General features: G+C 35.5%; 1 protein-coding gene and 1 non-coding gene across 2 annotated transcripts in view; both read left to right on the top strand.

Annotated features, from left to right (window-relative positions):
* Positions 1 to 14,432, top strand: part of PDE3B (phosphodiesterase 3B) — an 87,021-nt gene that overhangs the window by 30,449 nt on the left and 42,140 nt on the right. The window lies entirely within an intron of this gene.
* LOC147600592 (U2 spliceosomal RNA) lies at positions 2,640 to 2,824 on the top strand. Its single transcript, XR_015258857.1, has one exon. It is a non-coding gene; the product is annotated as a U2 spliceosomal RNA (small nuclear RNA).

The raw sequence follows: 14,432 nt of genomic DNA, 5'->3' as shown, positions 1-14,432 counted from the left end.
GAGTTATTTAAAGTAGAGCACTTAAATGCTGACTTTCTAAACATTCGACTATTTAGAAAATAGTGATGGGGCTGATGATGTCCACTGGTGCAGGTTGTTTTGTGAGATCTTTTGTTTTCCTACTGTGGGAATAAGAGGGCTTTGTCCCTGTAAACTGTTACCCGATGAAGTTGTTACTGGATTTGAATTTTTCTTTACAGATTAAACAGAAGTGTGAAAGAAGCTCAAAGCTTGCATTCCAAAATGGAAGACTTTTTTTCTTTTTCTTTTTTAATACATTTTTGGGGTGGGCGGTGGGAGTGGAAATTGTACCATTTAAAATATAGAAAAATAAATCTATTACTCTCAGTATTCACTGCAAGATAGTTGAGCAGATAAACAGTCTTTGAAAATCCCATGAAGTTTTGGAAAATACAAATTTATAAATTTAAAAAAAATATATCTCTTTTCCTGAAGCTATGGTGAGCCCTGCATACTGTCATTCTTTTTCAATTGTAAACATAGTTTCAGTACTACCACTTTTGCATGAAATGCTGTTCCTAAGCGACTGCTGACGTCAGTTGGTGCAGCAGCAGAAGGTTTGTGTGTTTATCTGCTGTGGGCAGACTCTTAGAAAAGACGAAAGTACGTAACTAGATTAGGCCAAAGAGATTGCTGCTTTAAATAAGCATACATACTGCTTGCAATGTCATACTTTATTTTTTCTGTATTTTATTTTGATTAACAGTTGTGTCTTCTGTTGCATACGGCACAGTATCTACTTTGCAGGAGATGATAAGGAGGGGTATATATTCTCTTTGCTATTGCATTAAAGGGGTAGCCTTTTCTTTTCTATAGCATAGTTAAAATGAGAATTTTAAAAAGTATGTGTCGTAGCGTAAAGATTTCACATACCTGATCTCAAGGTTAGAAGTAGGACTATTAGAAATGAAAGCAGGCATACAATTTCCAGTTCAAGCAAAACATATTTACTTAGAGATTTGTGGCCAGAATCTATACATTCAGAAAAACTGGAATGATACTCTTGAAACATTTTACTGGATGTCTTTGTGTCAAACAGAGTTGGAGTGGAGCTGGCTTAATTACCTTTGTCAATTTTTTTTTTTGTCCTTGATTATACTTGCAGCACACCCACACTGAATAAAAATTACTTGTAGCAAAGACTCTTTGTATTAAAATATTTTCATGAAAGTAAAGGAAATAGTAGTGAGATTACTACAGTCATGGTAGACCAGACAGAGAAGCTAAAAAGTTTATAGGAAGTAGTAGTAGTACCAGATGCTTTAATAAGGCAGGAAGAAAAATAACAAGCATAGAATCTCTTCTTCAGGTTGAGGAATAGAAGCAGCAACTTTCAGAACTAAATAAAAGCTGAGAACAATTGCTCCAAATTAATGTAAATCAGATTAAAATTAAAGAAAATGCCTGTGGGACACAGGAGGACATTAGCAAGCATAAAGGTGAAAAGGTCAAGCTAAATAAAGTCCACTTTGAATGTGGCTGTTTTGATGGTCATACTGCTCTTGAAGTCCGCATCAATCTTTTTACTTTTCCTGTACTGTTATGTTGTGCTATTCAGTCTGGCCTTGAAAACTTTCAAAGATGGAGACTGCACAACCTCTCTGGGCACTCTGCTTCACCTTTTCCCACTGCTTGTCTGTCCTCATAGTGAGAAATTTTTTCGTTGTATCTAATCTGAACTTCTCTTGTTTCAACATTGCCTCCAATCTTCTCACTGTGCACCACAGGGTACAGCCTGGCTTTGTTGTCTTGTTGCCTTCCTGTTAGACACTGGCAGGCTGCTGTTAGGTTCCCCCAAAAGCCATTGCTTCTCCAGACTGGATGAGCTCAGCTTCCCCAGCTTCTCTTCACAGGGTAGATTCTCCAGTCCTCTAGTCATCTTGGTGGTCCTCTGCTGAAGTTGCTCCATTTTATCAATGCCTTTCTTGTACTGGGGAGCCCCAAACTGCATGTACTGTTCTAAGTATGGTCTCACAAGAGCTGAGCAGAGGGGGCCATCGTTTCCCTTGGCCTAATGGCCGTGCTGTTTGAACACAGACCAGCACATTGTTGGTCACCTTTGCTGCCAGGGCACACTGCAGGCTCATGTTCAGCCCTTCATCCTTTTCAGAAGTGCAGCCCTCAGCCTGTATTGTTGCAGGGGACTCTTCCTTCACAGGTGCAGGGCTTAAATTATGTCACTGTTGAATTTCATAAGACTCCTGTTCACTCATTTTTCCAGCCTGTCTAGGTCCCTCTGGATGGCAGCCCTGCCTCTGCATGTACTGTCTGGTTCCCCCAGTTTGGTATCATCTCTAAGCACGTCTTGTAAACTCTTCTTCTGAACAATGAAATAGTGGGTTTTAATTCAGGTTAATAGAAGATAAGTAGTTGCAGGTGCTATTACTCATTTGCCATTACTGCTGCTTCTTCTAGGTCTTTATTGAATTTTAATTCATTTTAACTGTATTTTCTTATTATAATATTTTTTTTCTCCAGCTTTTAATAGCAAAGGTAGTGTTAGGAAATTATATTTTGTTGAGTAAACTGTTCTTAAACAAATGAAGTTACTTGTGAGTTTCATTAGTATAAAAGCATAAAAATGGCTCAGATTAAGAATTAATTTACCTTAATATTCCATCTCTAATCTCTGATCTTTGTCTAAGGTGAAGTTTAACATCTGTTCTTATCGGTTAAATATCTTTTACATCCTTGACTTGATGATATCATATTAAACAGATTTTTGGGTCCAAAAAATGGGTTAGGACTCTTTCTATGTGCATTTTCCTGTTATTGCAGTGTCTCCAGAAGCGGCACACCAAGGGAAAAATCAATAAAAATAGTAGTTATAAGTTGCTGCTTATCATCTTCTCGTCCATTACAAGGGCTAATGTGCAATTAAATGCATTAAAGATCATGGAGGGAAAAAGAAAGTATCCCTAATCAGAGGCCAATGGAAGGATAAAATTATGATAACATACAATACTCTTCCCACCACCTCCCTCCCTGCCCTTCCTGCACTCTCCCAACTTCCACCTGTTTTTAGCTCAGGGGACTTCCTAATGTGGTTTAGCTATGTAGTTACAAGTGCCTGTTCAGTCTCTCTTTCTTATGGGCATTTCCTCCTTTGCCCAGTTTCCCCTTGAACTTATTTAAACTTGCTGCATCCACAATTTTGATAAGGCAGGCTACTTAGTGAAGAACTGTCAATTTCTGTTTTAGGCCTAGCTCATCCTAGCTCTTTCTAATGGCTTCTGGTTCTTGTGCTGTAAAAAAGTAGTCGGTTGAGTTTAAGTTTTTACTGACCAGTTCCTTGGGCAGAATTTGCAACAGTCATGAGTTCAATGTAGTAATATTCATGACATCTAGCAGCGACAATAATTAATTTGTTTTAAAATCATTTTAAGGTTATTTTAGAGACCAGGTTAATATGTCAAAGTTTATGACTTTGTATATTCTTAGACTGAATATAGTGCAGTAATACATAGTTTTGCTGTTTTCTGGAGGTTGATAACTATCTGCCATTAGGATTTTTTGTTGCAGGATGATCCACTCAAAGTTCTGCCCAACAGTAGCAGATGTTCTTGTGCAAAACACAAGACAAAGGAACAGTAGAAAAATCTGCTCACTGAGAAATGATACCATGCTATTACATTAATTTCCTTTTGCAGGGGAAAATTGTTGATTCTGTATTGTGTGAGATCAGTTGGAATTACTGTAACTGTCTTTGCATACTTACAGAGAAATTGCTGCATCTTGGGCATATGGTTTGGGGTTTCACACGTATTTGTTCTGCAAGTTCTGCTCTTGTTCACAGAGAGCAAACTTTGTATGTTTTTGTAAATAAATGGCTTATTCCAAAAATTATCCTTTCAGTGTCACTGACTTCAAAATGCAGCCACAGTAGAGATCCCAAAATACAGTTTTACAGACAGAGAACTCTTTCCTTGTTAGGTTCTGTGGTAACAGTAAAAATAACAATAATAAACGATATTTTTAAAAGAGTAACTTATTTATGACTTTTGAAATAGGATTGTTATAAGATCATATTTTAAAAGCTCTTACTCTGGGATACTATTAAAAATATATTGAGTTTCTATAATGATTTCTTAAAAAATTAACTTATTTGATTTTTTCAACAGCTTAAACTGTTACTATAATCTCTCATTGAATTAAGGGTATGAAATATTAAAATGAAAATTTCAATAACACCTATTGGTTAACCATAATTATCTTAAATTGAGGCAAAGCAACAGGCTTTTATTAAATTTCCTAATTGCAGTACAACCTATAGGAACCATTCTTGTATCAGGTTTCTGAGTTTCCTGTACGTTCTGTTAGTTTGTGAAACTGGAACTGGGCTCTGATGCAAAAACTTCTCTCTATAAATTCATAATAGACAAACTAAGATGCATTTCTCTCTAGACTTGCGAAAAATACCCATGCTAGTTCTTGATAACTTTTTGATAAGTTATTTGCTGAATTATTTTTAGCAGTCCAATGCTCCTTTTCAAAAAGTTACATTTTCAGTGCAGTATCATAATATATTAAAGCTCCATTATTTTATAATCTAGACTTTTTTCATAGGTTCTCAATACATCTTAAACTGGTAACCACAATTTAAAAATCCTGAAACATAGTATAGAGTCAACAGAATTTTTCAGAACTCTTGCTCATTTACACAGGAAAATTAAGTTTTAATAAGGAAATGGAATAAATTGGAAAGATGTGTGATGTTAGTATGAGATGCATGAAATTGAGTAATCTTTCACTGATAATTGGCTAGCTGTAAGATTTTGTTGTTTTGCTCATTGTTTATACAAAGATTATGAATATACAAATTTGATCACATTTGATCCTGTAAATTTCTTCTTCCTACTTCCTGCTTCTTTCCTACTTTTTTTTTTTTGCTTTTATTCCAAATACACAGTTAAACAAGTATAAAGCTAGTGTCTTCAGAAATATCCTGAAAATCTAGGAGATTTCAACAGATGAAGCTTGATTTTGATTATCATGTGTTACACAGCAATTAATAGAAAAGTTGTGTGATAAGGTGGGTGCATATATAAAGTTACAAATCAAATACATCTGTACATAAGCAGTGAAGATGATTTTTGTTTCTGTAGCTCAGAATAAACACTTCTGTGAGGGATAGTTCACATATGGCTGCCAAAAAAAAAAGGAAAGGCTTGTAGATAGACTAGGCATGATGTCTGAAAAAATTAATTTCAACACAAATATGGTAATGTCTAATGTAGTCTTTGGAGGCAATTTGGGCACATAGGCTTTAGCTTGTGATTTCCTTTTGAGCTGTTCTTTTTTGGAGGCAACCGCTTCAAAATGTTGTTCCTAGTGGATTCATGGAATATTTTGTGCAATATTAGTTATTTTCTTTCTGCTCTTGGTAGCTTTGCCTCATTGCTTTATTTCAGAAAATGACCAATCCTTTTGGCCAAATAATTGGTTCTCTAACATGTTGTACAGCAGTGGTCCCCAAACCTTGGGTGGGGGGGGTTTAAAACTTTGGTTTACAGTGGTTTCAAGGGGAATTCCATCCCTGATGTAAAAACTTAACTGCTTGTTCATATTTGGAGTTCTAATGCTTGCAGAAATTAGTCTTTAAATGGAAATTATCACAACATGGGAGATAAAATTGGCAACTACTCCTTTTGGTATAAAGGTAAGATGGGGATATAAGATAACATTTATTCTCTCATAGAAAAAATCTACTATTTACATGATATAGCTCTACAATCTCTTGAGCTTCCTTTCAAATGGAGTTATCCTAGAAGGTTATGTACCTGTTGGTGTGAAATTTTGTGTAGATACAGCTAGCTAGTTCAGGTACTGCTGAGGGCATGTTTGCAGTAGCACGTCATTCTTCTCACTCTGTGAATCCCGGGAAAGGAGCTGAGCAAATATTTGAGTACTGAGTCAATGTTGAACTCCAACCAGTGTGGCTGGAGCAAGTACTACCTAAGCTTTTTAGCTTGTATTTCTCTAGGAGTTTTCTAACAATCTTATTAGCTTGTATGAAAGAACTAGAAACATCCAGTACCTTTGACGACTACTACTACTACTAACTCTTCTGTCACTGTAGAAAAAGGCCATACAACTTTATATGTCCTATCTTTATTTTCTTGGGATTTAAACTTGCAAAACAGTTAGGAATTAAGTTAAGAATTTTAAAACTACATTAATGAAATATACCTTTATGTAGATTGTTTAGATTTTTGCATGAGAGTGGAGTGCTCAGATTAAATCTTTAGATACCATGAGTGCTTGTTTATTAAAGCAGCCAATCAGAGAAATCAGAAAAAGAAAGCAACTGTTAATTTCTTCCTGAGGAATATTTATGATCTGCTTCAAAATATCAATCAGAGAGCATCTCTGTCATGATGACTGCAATGTCAGCGATCATTCAGAATTCATGTTGGAGCAATGGAATCCAAAAGATCCGTTACACTTGTGTTTAGAAAAATTGTTAAAATAGAACAGGAAAGTAAATAAAGTAGAATCCCTTTAGGTGACATAGATATTATTGAAAGACATCATACTGGAAACCTGAGACAAATGTGTGCCATTTATCAAAACAAGATATAAAGATAAAAAGAAAGATGCCAAGATTAAACAGGATGGTAAAAAAGGCTCATAGGAAAAAGTAAGCATTCTTGAAGTAAGTTGAGCTTGGTTTGAGAAGAAACAAGTTAAATGTAATAGTCCAAGCCAGATAAAAAATAATCTGAAGAGCAAATTGTGGAAGATGTAAAAAATTTTTAGTAATATTTGTACAAATGCATTAGAAACTTGAAGCCTCCCAGAACGCCTGTAGGACTGATAGGTTCTCAAAAATGGAAGGAGCATCCATATCAGATAAGGCCATAGCAGGAAAAGAAAAGGTTCTTTTTAATAATGTTTACTGTGGGAGGACCTGGAGAAAATTCCTATGCTGGATGTTTACAGGCAGTGTTTCAGAGGGTTTAAGTCAAATAAGTGTTAAGTGTTGTGAAAGAATTTTTTTAAGGAAAACCAGCAAAATATAACCAGATAATATAACCAAATAATGCATGCCCAAGGTTCTTGAGAAGCCGGAGGATGGATGTACTGTGCAGCTTTTTGCTTATAATTGATTAGGTCCCAGCTGACTGGAAGTTGGGTCATGTCATGTCACTTTATGAAAGTTCCCAGGAGAGGTCTAAAGAAGTGTTGGCTGATAATAATGATTTTCATAGCAGGCAAATTGGTAGAAATCACAACAAACATTAATGTTACTCATTTCAGAGAAAGATGATGTCCTGGGGAAGAGTCAACACTGCTTTTGTTAGTGAGTATTGTATCATACAAACATATAAGTATTTTTTGAAGGAACCAGCTAATTTGTAGGTAACAAAGATCCATCTGACAGCCTGCTTGGAGTTCTAAAAGGCAAGATTGGAAAAGGGAAGAGAAAGACGTAACAGGGGAAGTCAAAGCTATTGGAAACCCTTTCATACAAGGCACTATGAGGGCTGCTATGGGGGAAGTTAACTCCATCCCAGCCAGACCCAATACAATGAACTGTGACTGCAGCATAGACAAAAGTTATATGGAGTCCCTCTTGAGAAACACAAACTGCAAGTACATAAAGCTCATTTTTATATAATGCTATAGGTCATGAAAATGTAAAACCTGGACTGAATATAGACATATTTGAGTAGAAATTTGTATGGTTTATTTTTTTTTAGCTCTGCACATAGGAGGAGAACATTCATTAGGTTAGATATAGGGTTTTGTCAAGCCTTTCAAGCCAAAACTGATTAGTAAGTGGATTTATAAATTGTAATCTAACTTGTCTTTGCCTCCCTTTTCCAAAATGAAAACTACTAACTTGGCACTCAGACTAAACTTACCTTATTCTTTAAGACCAATGTTGTCTCAAATTCCTCTGTTGTAGGACAAGACTGGAAATGGAAGGGAAATGGCCTTTATGGCAAGGATGTGTGTATTGTTATCTTTGTGAAAATCTGCTCTCAGATCAGCTATATTTTTTTTAAATTGTATTTTACGTATGCTCAATTAAACTTCTTTTTATAGTACAGTACCTGAAGTTTTCACTGTAATGTGTACGATCCTATCTAAAGTCAACATGGCCTATAGTTTCAGCTCTGAGCTTGGGCTGTGCCCCAGAACTGAACAGGAGGATGATTTCTTCTGTACTTTCTCTCTCCCTTGCCTTGTCTTGCCTGATTTGATTGCAATAGGGATAAGAACTGAATGTAGATGTGTGGAAGAAAATAAGTTTAAAATGTTTTGGTAAGCAGAAGGGAAGAATTTGTGGCGGAAGGAGAGGAGGTTCAAATGGTAGTTTGAACTTGAATCAGAATGGGAGAATTTTATGTCTGGAGTAATGAGACTGACATGCTTGACAAGGAGGTTATGATGAGAAGCTTGAGAAGTAAACATAGCTGGACTTACCTGAAGAATGAAATCGAAATAAGGAGGTAAGGGATAGGAAGGGAGCTGGAACAGACAAGGCTGTAAATCTTGTATTTGAGAGAGCAAACAGAAGTTTGTGGCTGCTGAGAAATATTGCAGTGGGGAGCCTGACACCATCTCTGCTGCAAGCAAGCACCTGAGAAAGGCTCTTAGTGCTTTCTAGTATTTATCTGAATAAAAGAGACTAACCTGAGTTTTACCATTGCTTGCTCCAATGGGACAGATCTTCTGATGGCTTGTCACTCCATCAGTGCGCTCACATATGATGGAATTTAGTAGTTTTGGTTTGCCTTCTTGAGAACGTTTAGGCAGTAGCAATAAAAAAGCTAAAATGGGCTGTGTTTCTGGAGGAATTAAAAAATTAAATATTTTTGGAAATAAAAGTGCCTATGATTTTGCAAGTTCTAACTGTATAATTCTATATACTTCTCCTGTCTCTCCCCACCCCGAAATCCTGAAATTTGTGGTGCATCACAGTGAATAATGAGAGATTTTTTTTTTGTTTGTTTTATTTTCTGGCTGTGGTTCCCAGTTATCCATGCCCCCAAATAAATGCAAAGAATGAGTCGGAGGTCAGAAAAAAAGGGAAGAGATGGGCTTAGGCTTGAGGCAGTTGAACATTACATTGGAGAACTGAGTTTTATTCTGACTTTGTCACTGAAATTTCTTTGTGTGTGTGAGATCCTTGGTCATTAAAATCTAACTTTTCTCAAATGTTTACTAAATGTATGTGTGGTTTTTTTTTTTTTTTTTTTTTTTTTTTTTTTTTTTTTTAACCCTGTGACTATGGATCTGATTTGCCGTGATAGTAAACACTCTTTGCTGTAGCCGAAGACTATCAACTGTATTTTGAATGCCTGAAATCTATGTAAGCAGTGAAAGAAACTGAATGTTCAGTTAGATGTCCAAATTTAGCAACATTATTTATTTATTTTTAAAAATCTGAGTTACTAATCAGTAAATTATTCCCGTATTTTACAAGCATTCAGTAGCTAATATTGTAAGAATGTTTGTGAATGTTAGGGTGTTATCATGGTAAGAACTATACTAAAGCCAGAGAAAGTAAAATAAATTTTAAAAAATTGTTGAGTGATTTTGAACTGCATTCAGCAAGTACAGGGTCATACACTGTAAAGAGGCAGAGTAATGTGCTCTCTCTGTGGACCTGATCCGTTGTCTTTTAGGTGTGGCAACTCACACTTGCTATATTCCGTGTTGATGGACAAAATTTCTGTCTCATTTACCCGTCTGCAAATCCCTTAAAACCAAGTCATCTTAGTATATTGACAATGAGTGTGTTTGCTTCGTTTTCTATTTATACACACATTAGCATGATATTTTCTAAACATAATTATTGCGTCAACTTGAGGCTACCTTATGAGACTGAGAATTTCAGAGATACACTTTGTACATTGTATTATGAAAAATGCTTTCCATTTGCTTGTATCAGTGATGATGAACTACTTACACACATCAGCAAAATGGAATGTGATGGCTAATTTAATTGTTGTTCTGCAATAGAACATGTTCTGTCAGCCATGAATTGAAATTTTTGCACGTGGCAGTGATGCTATGATCCTAAAACATTAACCACAGTATTTTCAATGTCTAGAACACACTGAGTGCTGCTTATATACTGTACAACTCTGTTACAAATATATATTATACTATACATTATTGTGTAGCAGATTTTATATGAGTTTTATGTACAGTAAAGCACTGTGATGCTTTTAAGAAACCTGCATTTATGCTTTGCAGTTTTGCTTAAAATGTTACAATACTTATAGCCGTCAATCACTTCCCGTGTATGTGATTATGATAAAACCTTTCATTTTCCAGCAATCATTTATCTTTTCTCCAGGTACAGGCTAGATGTATTCAGAGAAAATAATTGGTAGATCATAGAATCATAGAATCATAGAATGGTTAGGGTTGGAAGGGACCTTCAAAGGTCATCTAGTCCAACCCCCCTGCAAGGAGCAGATATAATTAGAGATACGCAATAAATTACATAATTGATAAGACTTTTTAAGAGCTATGCCTTGTTTTGTTTCAGGGTTGAAAGTATGATGAGAAAAGATCATTTTGTGGAAGTATTAGCTGAATGAAAAATAATCTTTGTCTGATAAAATGTTGTTAAGCTGATAACCAGTCTGTTTAAATTGTCTTTATATTTTGGTCTGTCTTTAAAATATTTATCATAATGCTTTCACCTGTCTTGGAGAAGATGGATTTTTTTTTTTTAATAACGTTATGAAAAACTCATTAGAAAATTAATTTGTTTTCACAGTTTGTAAGATTTACAGTAGGGAACATATGAGGTCACACTAAATGTGTGGAAGAGAAATAAGTACTTAAAATGGTCTAAGTTAACCTTTTATCCCATAATCATTAAGACATGTGGGTGAGTATGTTACTATGGCTTAGCTAGTTTGATACATCAGCTGTTCTGCAGTGATTTGCCAATGGATTTGCTTTTATTTCCAGTGTGGTAATACATTCCCAGTGTATTTTCTCTGAGGGATTATCTTGAAGTATTTTATTTTTAAAAAAACAGTAAGAAGCTTCAGATGAAGCAGCTGAAAAGTAGCAGCTTGCACCATGCTAATTGCCTAGTGGATGGGTCTGAGAGGGCCTAATGGTTAGAAAAATGTCCCACTTCACTGCTGTAAAGTCAACTCTATGTGAAACTGCAGCAATTCTCATATCTTTAGTCAGGTATTATCAACATGTTTCTACCAGTTGAGAAACCAGGTAATTCACATTTTGTGGAGTTAAGAGGCATATATATTGAAAACTTTGGATTTGTCAGATTCCTTCAAAAGATTATTACAATTTTAGGGCTTTTATTACTTTATTCATAACTTTCAATAGTTTACTTTGCACTTTCTTTACAATACTACAAATAAATTTGGGCTACCACTTGCACAGAACATGTAAGAATGTTAAATGGATTGATTTAATTTATTCCAACACTAATATTAGGAATCTCCGCACTTATCTTTTGGTTTGAGTACAGGTTCAGTTAACGTTACTTCTATCCCCCTCCAATAGTTTCACATGCTAACTGACAGGTTTAAACTGATGCAAAAAGTCTCTTGAGCTGTCTTTTTTTTTCTTCAGAATATTTCACCATTTTACATATATTTTGAAGATTTAGGTTAATATTGCTGAAGTCCAACGTGTTGGGGAGCTGTCTCCACTGCTGTGGCAGGCAATTTCTGTCTTTTACTCCAGTGACATCCAAGTTTTTCTAAATTGTGAGTGAAAAACAGTTTCCCAGCCTTTCACTGCCTATATTGGTGTAAACATGCTATTTAGCAGCAGATTTTCTCTGCTCACTATGCAGTATGATTTCTCAGCAGTTTAACTTATTTTCCTTTCCCACCAGCCTGTAGGAATTTGGTTCAAGTATTTGCATGTTAATAGTATTTAAAAAGTCAAATTTGCATCTTTTACCACTAGTAATCATTTTCTATACAGGTTGATGATGCAGTAATGAGCTAGTCATGAGAGGGCATCCCGTGAATATAAATAGTCCCATTTTACAAGTATTTTGCCAAGGTCAGAGGGACAGAGGAGGAAGGTCAGAAGTAGCTCCTTAGTCACAATCACATCTGGGGCTGAAACAAACTCTTTCTTTGTCTGCAGACATTTGGCAGTGTTTTAGGGTTGCCAGAGTTCAGATGCTAAAATCTGGGACAATGGCAGAGAACTAAACTGTACATACATAGATTAACTGTGCATGGAAAGTACAATTTATCTGCATAATAACCACTCTTTCTTGATGCCCCGTAGCCTTTATTTCTGCATGTTTCAAAAAAAAAAAAACAACAATTGTTATCACAGAAAGACAGGAAAAGCCATACCCTATATGCTTTCCATAATGCACTGGATTTGACTACTAGAACATAACATCTTAATTATACAGGACATCTGGCAATCCTATGAGATTCAGTCTGCATTTTTCCCTCATCAGAGAAGAAATATTAATGCATCGGCAGAAGCATTATTTGGATACAGTGATTATTGTTCAAGATAGCACTACTGGCACTTAGTTTTGACCTCTAAACTTGTTTCTACTTAGCAGTGGCTTTTGGTATTGTCCAAGTGCAGACTGGTATCTCCTCAAAGAAAAAATATTTTTGTTTTCTCTTATTTGTCAATCTGTCCACTTAAGAAGTCTCTGTTAACATAATATTATTAAATGTAACTCACAAATTGCCTCTGAGTGGAAAGAAACCCTATGTCTGCAAGTTCCAAAAAGGGTGATGCTTATGTGATTCTTTTTGCAGTTTCTCAGTTTAATACTGGATCTTAAGGAAACTGTCAAATCAAGAGAACAGAAAGTTTATGTTATTGCCACAAAGAGCACCACAGCCAAGGGACATGGTGGTGGGCACTTTCTAGCAAGTATTTTCCAGCCAAAATAGTATTTTTTTAAAAATATATAGAGTAGTTATTTTTTTTCATATCCAACATGTCAAACTGATGGAGTATATAAACTTTTTCTATAATTACTGACCAATCTTGTAGTTTCACTGAAGAAATATTTTATATTTGACAGTCATTATACATAATCAATCTAGATTAATGCCATAAAGAGGAATCAATGAATATATGCCTGAAGAGTGAGATCATTGGCCCTTAGCTGTCAGCTGATGAATAAACCAAGCATTGTGTCCTCATGCCTCCTGAAACATTCCCATAGGTTTGAAGTACTCTTTGGATACGGGACTTGCTATTTTCCAAATTCAAGGCCTTTTGTGTCATCGTTCAGTGTAAAACTGTGATGCCATATAGATTTGGGAAATTTGAAGTACTTTTAAACTACCCAATGGCCATGGTGATATATGTCTGAAATGACAGTGTTGTGGTAAAAGGTTTTAAATGTGTTTTGTTTTTTTTTCTGTTGTAGCAGATGAGAAATGTTTCATAATATGCTGTTATCTGAGCTGGAGTGAAGGCAGGAGCAGCATTAGCTTCTTGTGGGCATCATCTGTCCATGGCAGTAGCCTTAGCACATTACTGATGAGTCCAGGGAGAGCATTAAGCTACTTGAGTTATTTGATTTCTGATATCTCAGATAGTTTGTCAGGATGGTGCACTGAAAATAGGATACATCCATAGACCTTTAGAAGTTTTAAATGATAACGCTGTTTGAATTTGGTGTTCGGTAGTTGTGTATAAGGTTATGACCAGCATGGATATTATAGCATGGCGCTAGCCTCGGTAATATCAGAAGCTCTGACTATTTTGAAGTAGGAAAGCTTTTCAGAAACTTCTTTGGGAAGGGCATTATTAGCCTGCTTCCAAAAAGGTTCATTCAGTGATGAGAAAGCTATAGTATGGACTATGTGGATCTAATAACTATAAGCCATCAAGTAATTAAAAAAAAACCCTCTTTTGGATCAATGCAACAAATAGTGGAAAAGGAATGGTGGAAGGAGGTATTGGGATTTTAAGTTAAAATTAATAAATTGATGATGGAGAATTCAGCCTGTAGGCTTTTCCTGTATATTTTCCTGTTACTGGAAATATCTATTGGTTGTATTTATTTTGTGTTTTAACAGCAAGTATTTACATGCTCCCTTTTTTTTTTTTTAATTTCAAAATGTAATGCCTGGTATAGAAAAGCAAACACGGCAAAAAGCTCACATTCAGGCAATGTATATGTAGATCAGTGGTGCAACCTCTTAAGTGGTATGTGACTATGCCGCCTAAAAGATCATAACTAGGAAATAAATTTCTGTCCTAATTTTAAAGTTATTCAGTGTGTTCAGATGTGGACATAGAAGGAAATTATTATAACTTTTCCACAAAATGATATGATGAAGGTAAAAAATATTGGAACTTGCTCAAAATTTTAAAAGTCTGTTTGATCTCACCTGGGACTACAGACTTATTGTGCAGTTCATAGAATCACACAATGGTTGAGGTTGGACAGGACCTCTGGA

This window comes from Chlamydotis macqueenii, chromosome 5, assembly GCF_036417535.1.
Source record: "Chlamydotis macqueenii isolate bChlMac1 chromosome 5, bChlMac1.mat, whole genome shotgun sequence".
Classification (NCBI taxonomy): Eukaryota; Metazoa; Chordata; class Aves; order Otidiformes; family Otididae; genus Chlamydotis; species Chlamydotis macqueenii.
Note: the sequence above shows the minus strand (reverse complement) of the source record. Positions and strands in the feature narration are given on the sequence as shown.